The following is a 14,369-nucleotide window of genomic DNA, read 5'->3' as shown; positions in this document are numbered from 1 at the left end:
ACTCCTGGCTTGTGAATTGTGCACCGTTGTCTGTGACAATTTCTCTGGGGTATCCAAACGTAGCAGCGAGATGTAACAGTATGGAAATCGTCGCCTTAGTCGTTGGCTGAGTAACAGGAACGACCTCAGGCCACTTTGAATGGGCATCAATAATGATCAAAAAGGTGTGTCCTCTGATCGGGCCTGCAAAGTCCAAGTGTAGGCGAAACCAGGGAACCGTGGGCCAAGTCCAGGGCTGGACGCACCCTCGAGGAGGGTCTCTCGCAGTTTGTGCACATCCAGCACACGCATTCACATATGTCGTGATATCGGAGTCGAGGTTTGGCCACCACACATAGCCTCGGGCCTTTTGTTTCATACGTGTGCCCCCGGGATGACCAGTATGTAGCAATTCCAGAATGTGTCTCCGGAGGGTCTGTGGAACGATCACTCGGTCTCCCCATAAAACACAGTTGCCAGACACAGTTAATTCCAGACGCCTACGGAAGTAAGGCTCATAATCCTGTGTGACAGTTGCAGGCCAACCGTACCGTACCCAGGAGAGTATTGTCTTAAGGAAGGTATCTTTGGCTGTATGGGCTGCTACTTCCCCGGAAGACAGAAAGGACAGGCTAGTGTAACGACAACTCTTGACAGGTGGAGAAGAGTCTGTTAATGTCCTTGTCAGACGGGACATGGCGTCTGCATTAGCGTTGGCATCATGGCTGCGATACTGGATTTTGTAGCTATATGCTCCCAAGAATAGGGCATAGCGTTGAAGACGGGCTGCAGTCGTCTGGGAGATGCCTTTGTCAGGGCTAAAGATCTGAAGGAGTGGTTTATGATCAGTCAGTATGGTGAATTCCCTACCATACAGGTAAAGATGAAACTTCTTAATTGCCCATATGAGCGCCAGAGCCTCTTTGTCAATGTGAGAGTAATTGCTTTCTGCTTTTGTCAAGGACCTGGAGGCGAATGCCACAGGTTTCTCTGACCCATCTGGTAAAACGTGAGATAGTACAGCCCCTAGACCATAGGGTGAGGCATCACAAGCCAAGGTGAGAGGCCTTTGGAGGTCATAGTGCACGAGCATGCGTGACGCCAACAGCTTTCGCTTAGAAACTTCAAAAGCACGTTGGCATGCAGCCGACCAGTTCCATCTGGAGTGTTTCTCCAAAAGCTTGTTTAATGGAAACAAAGTGTGTGCTAGATCCGGCAGGAATTTGTGGTAATAGTTCAGCAAGCCCAGGTATGATCGCAGCTGCTGGACGTTGGTCGGGGCTGGAGCTTTTACTAAAGCATCAACTTTGGCTTCCGTGGTGTGTATACCCTCTGCATCCACAAGGTGGCCACAAAACTCCAATTTAGGTACCATGAATTGGCATTTCGCTAAGTTCACTTTTAGACCCTGCTCTTGGAGTCTGGCCAACACAAGCTCCACGTTACGCTTGTGTTCCTGGTCCGTCAGGCCCGTGATGAGCATGTCATCTAACAGGCACTGTGTGAAAGGAATGTCCGCCAAAATCTCATCCATTTTGCGTTGCCAAATGGCTGGGGCGGAGGCTACCCCAAACACCATCCGATTGTATTCATACAGTCCCTTGTGAGTGTTGATTGTTAGAAACTTGCGGGACGAAGGGTGGACCTCAAACTGTAAATAAGCTTGCCTGAGATCAAGCTTGGTGAACTTTTGACCTCCTGCAAGAGAGGCAAAAATGTCATCTACTCTGGGTAGGGGATACTGGTCTATCTCCAGTTGAGAATTTAGTGCCATGCGGAAATCGCCACAAATGCGTAAGTCCCCATTCGCTTTCTTTACTGGTACAACTGGTGATGCCCACTCGCTGTGCTCTACCTTTGAGATGACACCTTGTTCCTCCAGCCGGCTTAGTTCAGCTTCCACACCTGCTCGGAGTGCGAAAGGTACCGTCCGAGCTTTGAAGAACCTAGGCTGGGCATTGGGTTTCAGCCTGAGTCTCACACAGTCATGCTTTATTTTTCCCAAATGGTTATCAAAGACTTGCGGGAATCGCTGTTTCAGGGACTTCACCCATCCCTCTTCATCCCCTGATGGGATGGTCACGGTGTTGCAGGGGTTAATGGCGATGTCTGGCATGCCAAAGTGAGCAATCCAGTCTCTCCCAAAAAGAGGGGGTCCCCCATGTTCTAGGATATATAATGGCATTCTCTTTGTCTGACCCTTGTAGGATACCTGTACTTTCACGTACCCCAGTGGGTGGAGTATCTGCTTTGAATATGTCTGCAGTTTGATTGGTGTTGGACGGACAGTTGTTCGGATCAGAAGTTTTCTCCATTGTTTCTGGGTGATAACTGAAACTGCTGCTCCTGTGTCTACATCCATCTTGAGTTTCTTTCCTTCCACGGTTACCTCTACAGTCATTGCTGAGGGTGCTGAATGCATATGATGTATGTCCAATCTGTGGAGCACTTCCTCATCCTCTGATTCAGATGACGATGTATATCTTCCCACCATATATGCCTTTGTCCTGGGGTTCAGAGGTTGTTTATTTCGCACCTTCTTACTACGGCAGACTCGTTTCAGATGGCCTGCCTTACCACAATTATGACAGAGCTGATCCTTAAACCGGCAGACTTTGTGATCATGGTCTGTATTCCCACAACGGTAGCAAGCTGACGTCCTGGTTGGTGAGGGTCTATATTTACAGTTAGCTGCAGTTTGCTTGACTGCTGTTCTGAAAACTTCCTCTTTAACCTCTCCCCTTCTGCTCTGGGGGTTCAAAGCTTCTGTATCTTTCACAGCCATTTCCATCACTGAAGCTATCTCAATTGCCTTTGTAAGGGTAAGGTCTTTCTCTGTTAACAGTCTCTTTTGGCTAGACTCACTATTCAGTCCCATGACAAACTTATCCCTCAGTGCAGTTGGTAAATACTCCCCAAAAGAACAGGTTGAGGCTAGTCTGCGAAGGGCGAGCACATAAGCCTTAATATCTTCACCTGGCTGCTGCTGCCGCTGATAGAACCTGAATCTTTCTGCAATCTCTAGTGGTTTAGGCTGGAAGTGATTCCCTAACAGTGTCAGGAGCTCTGCCAAAGTCTTAGTTGCTGGTTTTTCAGGGAAAAGGAGATCCCTAAGAGTGTCATATGTCCTAGCACCAACCACTGTCAGAAACACTGCTACTTGCCTGTCGCCTGGGATGGCATTTGCACAGAAATATTGTTCTAATCTTTCAATCCAAGAAATCCACGTTGTCTGTTCGCCATCAAATTCACTTAATGTCCCGATCAATGACATTTTCCTGCTGGGCTCTGTGGGTGTTTGTATTCCTGACAATCCAGAGTTTTTTTTTCTTCCTTTCCTTTCTCACACGGATAGTAACCTTGTAAATCCCATCCTCGTCGCCACTGTTATATTCTCCGTGTTGTGAGAGACACAGGACTCTGGTCTGGAACAACGGTTGTTTATTCAGGACTCACTGTACAGCATTACAGGACAGCTCTGCATATCAATACATCTCTACATGTGTCTAAAGATGGCCACTCTGCCCCTTGACCCTTGTCATCACTCCTGGGTGGAGCCAGCCTTAAAGTGACAGTACATGTGAAACCCTTCAGGTATAACAGTTGTGTTCATACACATGCATCCCTACGTCTGTCAGATTAGGACCTGCATCTTTGTTTGTACACATGCATCCCCATGTCTGTCAGATTAGGACCTGCATCTGTGTTCATACACCTGCATCCCTACATCTGTCAGATTAGGACCTGCAGTTGTGTTCGTACACATGCATCGCCACACCGGTCAGACTAGGACCTGCAGTTGTGTTCGTACACATGCATCCCTACGTCTGTCAAATTAGGACCTGCATCTGTGTTCCTACACATGCATCCCCACACCTGTCAGACTAGGACCTGCATCTGTGTTCGTACGTTTGTCAGATTAGGACCTGCAGTTGTGTTCGTACACATGCATCCCTACGTCTGTCAGATTAGGACCTGCATCTTTGTTTGTACGTTTGTCAGATTAGGACCTGCAGTTGTGTTCGTACACATGCATCCCCACGTCTGTCAGATTAGGACCTGCATCTGTGTTCATACACCTGTATCCCTACGTCTTTCAGATTAGGACCTGCAGCTGTGTTCGTACACATGCATCCCTACGTCTGTCAGATTAGGACCTGCAGTTGTGTTCGTACACCTGTATCCCTACGTCTGTCAGATTAGGACCTGCAGTTGTGTTCGTACACATGCATCCCTACGTCTGTCAGATTAGGACCTGCAGTTGTGTTCGTACACATGCATCCCCACGTCTGTCAGATTAGGACCTGCATCTGTGTTCGTACACATGCATCCCTACGTCTGTCAGATTAGGACCTGCATCTGTGTTCGTACACATGCATCCCTACGTCTGTCAGATTAGGACCTGCAGTTGTGTTCGTACACATGCATCCCTACGTCTGTCAGATTAGGACCTGCGGTTGTGTTCATACACATGCATCCCTACGTCTGTCAGATTAGGACCTGCAGTTGTGTTCGTACACATGCATCCCTACGTCTGTCAGATTAGGACCTGCAGTTGTGTTCGTACACATGCATCCCCACACCTGTCAGACTAGGACCTGCAGTTGTGTTCGTACACGTGCATCCCTACGTTTGTCAGATTAGGACCTGCAGTTGTGTTCGTACACGTGCATCCCTACGTTTGTCAGATTAGGACCTGCAGCTGTGTACGTACACCTGCATCCCCACACCTGTCAGATTAGGACCTGCAGTTGTGTTCGTACACATGCATCCCCACGTCTGTCAGATTAGGACCTGCATCTGTGTTCGCACACCTGCATCCCCACACCTGTCAGATTCGGACCTGCAGCTGTGTTCGTACACATGCATCCCCACACCTGTCAGACTAGGACCTGCAGTTGTGTTCGTACACATGCATCCCTACGTTTGTCAGATTAGGACCTGCAGCTGTGTTCGTACACCTGCATCCCCACGTCTGTCAGATTAGGACCTGCCGTTGTGTTCGTACACATGCATCCCTACGTCTGTCAGATTAGGACCTGCAGTTGTGTTCTTACACATGCATCCCTACGTCTCTCAGATTAGGACCTGCGGTTGTGTTCGTACACATGCATCCCTACGTCTGTCAGATTAGGACCTGCAGTTGTGTTCGTACACATGCATCCCCACACCTGTCAGACTAGGACCTGCAGTTGTGTTCGTACACATGCATCCCTACGTCTGTCAGATTAGGACCTGCAGTTGTGTTCGTACACATGCATCCCCACGTCTGTCAGATTAGGACCTGCAGTTGTGTTCATACACCTGTATCCCTACGTCTGTCAGATTAGGACCTGCAGTTGTGTTCGTACACCTGCATCCCTACGTCTGTCAAATTAGGGCCTGCAGCTGTGTTCATACACATGCATCCCTACGTCTGTCAGATTAGGACCTGCAGTTGTGTTCGTACACATGCATCCCTACGTCTGTCAGATTAGGACCTGCAGCTGTGTTCGTACACATGCATCCCCACACCTGTCAGACTAGGACCTGCAGTTGTGTTCGTACACGTGCATCCCTACGTTTGTCAGATTAGGACCTGCAGTTGTGTTCGTACACATGCATCCCTACGTCTGTCAAATTAGGACCTGCATCTGTGTTCCTACACATGCATCCCCACACCTGTCAGACTAGGACCTGCATCTGTGTTCGTACGTTTGTCAGATTAGGACCTGCAGTTGTGTTCGTACACATGCATCCCTACGTCTGTCAGATTAGGACCTGCATCTTTGTTTGTACACATGCATCCCCACGTCTGTCAGATTAGGACCTGCATCTGTGTTCATACACCTGTATCCCTACGTCTGTCAGATTAGGACCTGCAGCTGTGTACGTACACCTGCATCCCCACACCTGTCAGATTAGGACCTGCAGTTGTGTTCGTACACCTGTATCCCTACGTCTGTCAGATTAGGACCTGCAGTTGTGTTCGTACACATGCATCCCCACGTCTGTCAGATTAGGACCTGCATCTGTGTTCGTACACCTGCATCCCCACACCTGCCAGATTAGGACCTGCAGCTGTGTTCGTACACATGCATCCCCACACCTGTCAGACTAGGACCTGCAGTTGTGTTCGTACACGTGCATCCCTACGTTTGTCAGATTAGGACCTGCAGTTGTGTTCGTACACATGCATCCCCACGTCTGTCAGATTAGGACCTGCATCTGTGTTCGTACACCTGCATCCCCACACCTGTCAGATTAGGACCTGCAGCTGTGTTCGTACACATGCATCCCTACGTCTGTCAGATTAGGACCTGCAGTTGTGTTCGTACACATGCATCCCCACACCTGTCAGACTAGGACCTGCAGTTGTGTTCGTACACGTGCATCCCTACGTTTGGCAGATTAGGACCTGCAGCTGTGTTCGTACACCTGCATCCCCACGTCTGTCAGATTAGGACCTGCAGTTGTGTTCGTACACTTGCATCCCTACGTCTGTCAGATTAGGACCTGCAGTTGTGTTCATACACATGCATCCCTACGTCTGTCAGATTAGGACCTGCAGTTGTGTTCGTACACATGCATCCCTACGTCTGTCAGATTAGGACCTGCAGTTGTGTTCGTACACATGCATCCCCACACCTGTCAGATTAGGACCTGCAGTTGTGTTCATACACATGCATCCCTACGTCTGTCAGATTAGGACCTGCAGTTGTGTTCGTACACCTGCATCCCCACGTCTGTCAAATTAGGGCCTGCAGCTGTGTTTATACACATGCATCCCTACGTCTGTCAGATTAGGACCTGCAGTTGTGTTCATACCCCTGTATCCCTACGTCTGTCAGATTAGGACCTGCAGTTGTGTTCGTACACATGCATCCCTACGTCTGTCAGATTAGGACCTGCATCTTTGTTTGTACACCTGCATCCCTACGTCTGTCAGATTAGGACCTGCATCTGTGTTCGTACACATGCATCCCCACACCTGTCAGACTAGGACCTGCATCTGTGTTCGTACGTTTGTCAGATTAGGACCTGCAGTTGTGTTTGTACACATGTGTTATATTCTCCGTGTTGTGAGAGACACAGGACTCTGGTCTGGAACAACGGATGTTTATTCAGGACTCACTGTACAGCATTACAGGACAGCTCTGCATATCAATACATCTCTACATGTGTCTAAAGATGGCCACTCTGCCCCTTGACCCTTGTCATCACTCCTGGGTGGAGCCAGCCTTAAAGTGACAGTACATGTGAAACCCTTCAGGTATAACACCTTCCATCCATACCTAAAAAAAAAACAAAAAAACAAAAAAAAAACAACAAAACGAGAACAGGCATAAAACAGTAACTCATAATTGTCCAATACAGTCCTCCAACTCAGGAGATTTACATGGTTTCTTCCACGTCCGGATGTGAGAACAACTTCCAGGGAAGCTCCGGGGGGAAAATGGCAGCGGATCACTTTCGGCGGGCCCGTCGAAAGTCTCGTAACCGGTCTTGCATTTGAAACCGGTCAGGAGGGCGACAGTGTCGTTGAGGACGGGCACCCAGCGACTCGGGGCTGGAGGAAGCAGGGCTGGCCGGAATGGACACCGGCGGGGCCAAGAGGGGATTCCCTAGCTCAGAGGGTGAGCAGACCTCTGGACCAGGGCTGGAGGGCTCTGTTGGAGCTGAGTTCAAAAGTTCAGAGTCTCCCCAAGCATCAGTCTCAATGCCTCCTGATCCGGTAGGAGCAGATCCTTGAGACACTGGAGGTGCAGCCGATGTCAGGGATTCGGGCAGCTGAGAACGAGAACGCAATTGGTCCACATGCCTTCTGCAAATGGAACCATCTTCCAGGCAGACCCGATACATTTTGGGTCCCAAAGTCTCTGCGACGATAGCAGGAAGCCAACGAGTGTTGGAAGCGCCATAAGATCGGGCCCATACCTTTTGCTGGGCTGTAAACCGGGGAATCTCGTCGTGTTCGACCCTCTTGTCTTGGGACTGCCGTACATGTTCCTGGACCGTTTGAGGGCGGAGCATATCCAAAACAGTCCATGGCTGCCGACCCAAAAGAAGTTCAGCTGGAGTTTTCCCAGTGGTTGCATGTGGTGTGGTTCTGTAAGCAGAAAGGAAGGAGTGGTTTATGATCAGTCAGTATGGTGAATTCCCTACCATACAGGTAAAGATGAAACTTCTTAATTGCCCATATGAGCGCCAGAGCCTCTTTGTCAATGTGAGAGTAATTGCTTTCTGCTTTTGTCAAGGACCTGGAGGCGAATGCCACAGGTTTCTCTGACCCATCTGGTAAAACGTGAGATAGTACAGCCCCTAGACCATAGGGTGAGGCATCACAAGCCAAGGTGAGAGGCCTTTGGAGGTCATAGTGCACGAGCATGCGTGACGCCAACAGCTTTCGCTTAGAAACTTCAAAAGCACGTTGGCATGCAGCCGACCAGTTCCATCTGGAGTGTTTCTCCAAAAGCTTGTTTAATGGAAACAAAGTGTGTGCTAGATCCGGCAGGAATTTGTGGTAATAGTTCAGCAAGCCCAGGTATGATCGCAGCTGCTGGACGTTGGTCGGGGCTGGAGCTTTTACTAAAGCATCAACTTTGGCTTCCGTGGTGTGTATACCCTCTGCATCCACAAGGTGGCCACAAAACTCCAATTTAGGTACCATGAATTGGCATTTCGCTAAGTTCACTTTTAGACCCTGCTCTTGGAGTCTGGCCAACACAAGCTCCACGTTACGCTTGTGTTCCTGGTCCGTCAGGCCCGTGATGAGCATGTCATCTAACAGGCACTGTGTGAAAGGAATGTCCGCCAAAATCTCATCCATTTTGCGTTGCCAAATGGCTGGGGCGGAGGCTACCCCAAACACCATCCGATTGTATTCATACAGTCCCTTGTGAGTGTTGATTGTTAGAAACTTGCGGGACGAAGGGTGGACCTCAAACTGTAAATAAGCTTGCCTGAGATCAAGCTTGGTGAACTTTTGACCTCCTGCAAGAGAGGCAAAAATGTCATCTACTCTGGGTAGGGGATACTGGTCTATCTCCAGTTGAGAATTTAGTGCCATGCGGAAATCGCCACAAATGCGTAAGTCCCCATTCGCTTTCTTTACTGGTACAACTGGTGATGCCCACTCGCTGTGCTCTACCTTTGAGATGACACCTTGTTCCTCCAGCCGGCTTAGTTCAGCTTCCACACCTGCTCGGAGTGCGAAAGGTACCGTCCGAGCTTTGAAGAACCTAGGCTGGGCATTGGGTTTCAGCCTGAGTCTCACGCAGTCATGCTTTATTTTTCCCAAATGGTTATCAAAGACTTGCGGGAATCGCTGTTTCAGGGACTTCACCCATCCCTCTTCATCCCCTGATGGGATGGTCACGGTGTTGCAGGGGTTAATGGCGATGTCTGGCATGCCAAAGTGAGCAATCCAGTCTCTCCCAAAAAGAGGGGGTCCCCCATGTTCTAGGATATATAATGGCATTCTCTTTGTCTGACCCTTGTAGGATACCTGTACTTTCACGTACCCCAGTGGGTGGAGTATCTGCTTTGAATATGTCTGCAGTTTGATTGGTGTTGGACGGACAGTTGTTCGGATCAGAAGTTTTCTCCATTGTTTCTGGGTGATAACTGAAACTGCTGCTCCTGTGTCTACATCCATCTTGAGTTTCTTTCCTTCCACGGTTACCTCTACAGTCATTGCTGAGGGTGCTGAATGCATATGATGTATGTCTAATCTGTGGAGCACCTCCTCATCCTCTGATTCCGATGACGATGGATATCTTCCCACCATATATGCCTTTGTCCTGGGGTTCAGAGGTTGTTTATTTCGCACCTTCTTACTACGGCAGACTCGTTTCAGATGGCCTGCCTTTCCACAATTATGACAGAGCTGATCCTTAAACCGGCAGACTTTGTGATCATGGTCTGTATTCCCACAACGGTAGCAAGCTGACGTCCTGGTTGGTGAGGTTCTATATTTACCGTTAGCTGCAGTTTGCTTGACTGCTGTTCTGAAAACTTCCTCTTTAACCTCTTCCCTTCTGCTCTGGGGGTTCAAAGCTTCTGTATCTTTCACAGCCATTTCCATCACTGAAGCTATCTCAATTGCCTTTGTAAGGGTAAGGTCTTTCTCTGTTAACAGTCTCTTTTGGCTAGACTCACTATTCAGTCCCATGACAAACTTATCCCTCAGTGCAGTTGGTAAATACTCCCCAAAAGAACAAGTTGAGGCTAGTCTGCGAAGGGCGAGCACATAAGCCTTAATATCTTCACCTGGCTGCTGCTGCCGCTGATAGAACCTGAATCTTTCTGCAATCTCTAGTGGTTTAGGCTGGAAGTGATTCCCTAACAGTGTCAGGAGCTCTGCCAAAGTCTTAGTTGCTGGTTTTTCAGGGAAAAGGAGATCCCTAAGAGTGTCATATGTCCTAGCACCAACCACTGTCAGAAACACTGCTACTTGCCTGTCGCCTGGGATGGCATTTGCACAGAAATATTGTTCTAATCTTTCAATCCAAGAAATCCACGTTGTCTGTTCGCCATCAAATTCACTTAATGTCCCGATCAATGACATTTTCCTGCTGGGCTCTGTGGGTGTTTGTATTCCTGACAATCCAGAGTTTTTTTTTCTTCCTTTCCTTTCTCACACGGATAGTAACCTTGTAAATCCCATCCTCGTCGCCACTGTTATATTCTCCGTGTTGTGAGAGACACAGGACTCTGGTCTGGAACAACGGATGTTTATTCAGGACTCACTGTACAGCATTACAGGACAGCTCTGCATATCAATACATCTCTACATGTGTCTAAAGATGGCCACTCTGCCCCTTGACCCTTGTCATCACTCCTGGGTGGAGCCAGCCTTAAAGTGACAGTACATGTGAAACCCTTCAGGTATAACAACATGCATCCCTACGTCTGTCAAATTAGGGCCTGCAGCTGTGTTCATACACATGCATCCCTACGTCTGTCAGATTAGGACCTGCAGTTGTGTTCATACCCCTGTATCCCTACGTCTGACAGATTAGGACCTGCAGTTGTGTTCGTACACATGCATCCCTACGTCTGTCAGATTAGGACCTGCATCTTTGTTTGTACACCTGCATCCCTATGTCTGTCAGATTAGGACCTGCATCTGTGTTCATACACCAGCATCCCTACGTCTGTCAGATTAGGACCTGCAGTTGTGTTCGTACACCTGCATTACCACGTCTGTCAGATTAGGACCTGCAGTTGTGTACGTACACATGCATCCCCACACCTGTCAGACTAGGACCTGCAGTTGTGTTCGTACACGTGCATCCCTACGTTTGTCAGATTAGGACCTGCAGTTGTGTTCGTACACATGCATCCCTACGTCTGTCAGATTAGGACCTGCATCTTTGTTTGTACACATGCATCCCCATGTCTGTCAGATTAGGACCTGCATCTGTGTTCATACACCTGCATCCCTACATCTGTCAGATTAGGACCTGCAGTTGTGTTCGTACACCTGCATTACCACGTCTGTCAGATTAGGATCTGCAGTTGTGTACGTACACATGCATCGCCACACCGGTCAGACTAGGACCTGCAGTTGTGTTCGTACACGTGCATCCCTACGTTTGTCAGATTAGGACCTGCAGTTGTGTTCGTACACATGCATCCCTACGTCTGTCAAATTAGGACCTGCATCTGTGTTCCTACACATGCATCCCCACACCTGTCAGACTAGGACCTGCATCTGTGTTCGTACGTTTGTCAGATTAGGACCTGCAGTTGTGTTCGTACACATGCATCCCTACGTCTGTCAGATTAGGACCTGCATCTTTGTTTGTACACATGCATCCCCACGTCTGTCAGATTAGGACCTGCATCTGTGTTCATACACCTGTATCCCTACGTCTTTCAGATTAGGACCTGCAGCTGTGTACGTACACCTGCATCCCCACACCTGTCAGATTAGGACCTGCAGTTGTGTTCGTACACCTGTATCCCTACGTCTGTCAGATTAGGACCTGCAGTTGTGTTCGTACACATGCATCCCCACGTCTGTCAGATTAGGACCTGCATCTGTGTTCGCACACCTGCATCCCCACACCTGTCAGATTCGGACCTGCAGCTGTGTTCGTACACATGCATCCCCACACCTGTCAGACTAGGACCTGCAGTTGTGTTCGTACACGTGCATCCCTACGTTTGTCAGATTAGGACCTGCAGTTGTGTTCGTACACATGCATCCCTACGTCTGTCAGATTAGGACCTGCAGCTGTGTTCGTACACCTGCATCCCCACACCTGTCAGATTAGGACCTGCAGCTGTGTTCGTACACATGCATCCCTACGTCTGTCAGATTAGGACCTGCAGTTGTGTTCGTACACATGCATCCCCACACCTGTCAGACTAGGACCTGCAGTTGTGTTCGTACACATGCATCCCTACGTTTGTCAGATTAGGACCTGCAGCTGTGTTCGTACACCTGCATCCCCACGTCTGTCAGATTAGGACCTGCAGTTGTGTTCGTACACATGCATCCCTACGTCTGTCAGATTAGGACCTGCAGTTGTGTTCTTACACATGCATCCCTACGTCTCTCAGATTAGGACCTGCGGTTGTGTTCGTACACATGCATCCCTACGTCTGTCAGATTAGGACCTGCAGTTGTGTTCGTACACATGCATCCCCACACCTGTCAGACTAGGACCTGCAGTTGTGTTCGTACACGTGCATCCCTACGTTTGTCAGATTAGGACCTGCAGTTGTGTTCGTACACATGCATCCCTACGTCTGTCAAATTAGGACCTGCATCTGTGTTCGTACACATGCATCCCCACACCTGTCAGACTAGGACCTGCATCTGTGTTCGTACGTTTGTCAGATTAGGACCTGCAGTTGTGTTCGTACACATGCATCCCTACGTCTGTCAGATTAGGACCTGCAGTTGTGTTCGTACACATGCATCCCCACGTCTGTCAGATTAGGACCTGCAGTTGTGTTCATACACCTGCATCCCTACGTCTGTCAGATTAGGACCTGCAGTTGTGTTCGTACACCTGCATCCCTACGTCTGTCAAATTAGGGCCTGCAGCTGTGTTCATACTCCTGTATCCCTACGTCTGTCAGATTAGGACCTGCAGTTGTGTTCGTACACATGCATCCCTACGTCTGTCAGATTAGGACCTGCATCTTTGTTTGTACACCTGCATCCCTACGTCTGTCAGATTAGGACCTGCATCTGTGTTCATACACCTGCATCCCTACGTCTGTCAGATTAGGACCTGCAGTTGTGTTCGTACACCTGCATTACCACGTCTGTCAGATTAGGACCTGCAGTTGTGTACGTACACATGCATCCCCACGTCTGTCAGATTAGGACCTGCAGCTGTGTTCGTACACATGCATCCCCACACCTGTCAGACTAGGACCTGCAGTTGTGTTCGTACACGTGCATCCCTACGTTTGTCAGATTAGGACCTGCAGTTGTGTTCGTACACATGCATCCCTACGTCTGTCAAATTAGGACCTGCATCTGTGTTCCTACACATGCATCCCCACACCTGTCAGACTAGGACCTGCATCTGTGTTCGTACGTTTGTCAGATTAGGACCTGCAGTTGTGTTCGTACACATGCATCCCTACGTCTGTCAGATTAGGACCTGCATCTTTGTTTGTACACATGCATCCCCACGTCTGTCAGATTAGGACCTGCATCTGTGTTCATACACCTGTATCCCTACGTCTGTCAGATTAGGACCTGCATCTGTGTTCATACACCTGTATCCCTACGTCTGTCAGATTAGGACCTGCAGTTGTGTTCGTACACCTGTATCCCTACGTCTGTCAGATTAGGACCTGCAGTTGTGTTCGTACACATGCATCCCCACGTCTGTCAGATTAGGACCTGCATCTGTGTTCGTACACCTGCATCCCCACACCTGTCAGATTAGGACCTGCAGCTGTGTTCGTACACATGCATCCCCACACCTGTCAGACTAGGACCTGCAGTTGTGTTCGTACACGTGCATCCCTACGTTTGTCAGATTAGGACCTGCAGTTGTGTTCGTACACATGCATCCCCACGTCTGTCAGATTAGGACCTGCATCTGTGTTCGTACACCTGCATCCCCACACCTGTCAGATTAGGACCTGCAGCTGTGTTCGTACACATGCATCCCTACGACTGTCAGATTAGGACCTGCAGTTGTGTTCGTACACATGCATCCCCACACCTATCAGACTAGGACCTGCAGTTGTGTTCGTACACGTGCATCCCTACGTTTGGCAGATTAGGACCTGCAGCTGTGTTCGTACACCTGCATCCCCACGTCTGTCAGATTAGGACCTGCAGTTGTGTTCGTACACATGCATCCCTACGTCTGTCAGATTAGGACCTGCAGTTGTGTTCATACACATGCATCCCTACGTCTGTCAGATTA

Source organism: Pelophylax lessonae, assembly GCF_965119305.1.
Source record: "Pelophylax lessonae genome assembly, chromosome: 4".
Classification (NCBI taxonomy): Eukaryota; Metazoa; Chordata; class Amphibia; order Anura; family Ranidae; genus Pelophylax; species Pelophylax lessonae.
The sequence above is the reverse complement of the archived record's forward strand: the minus strand, read 5'-3'. Positions refer to the sequence as shown.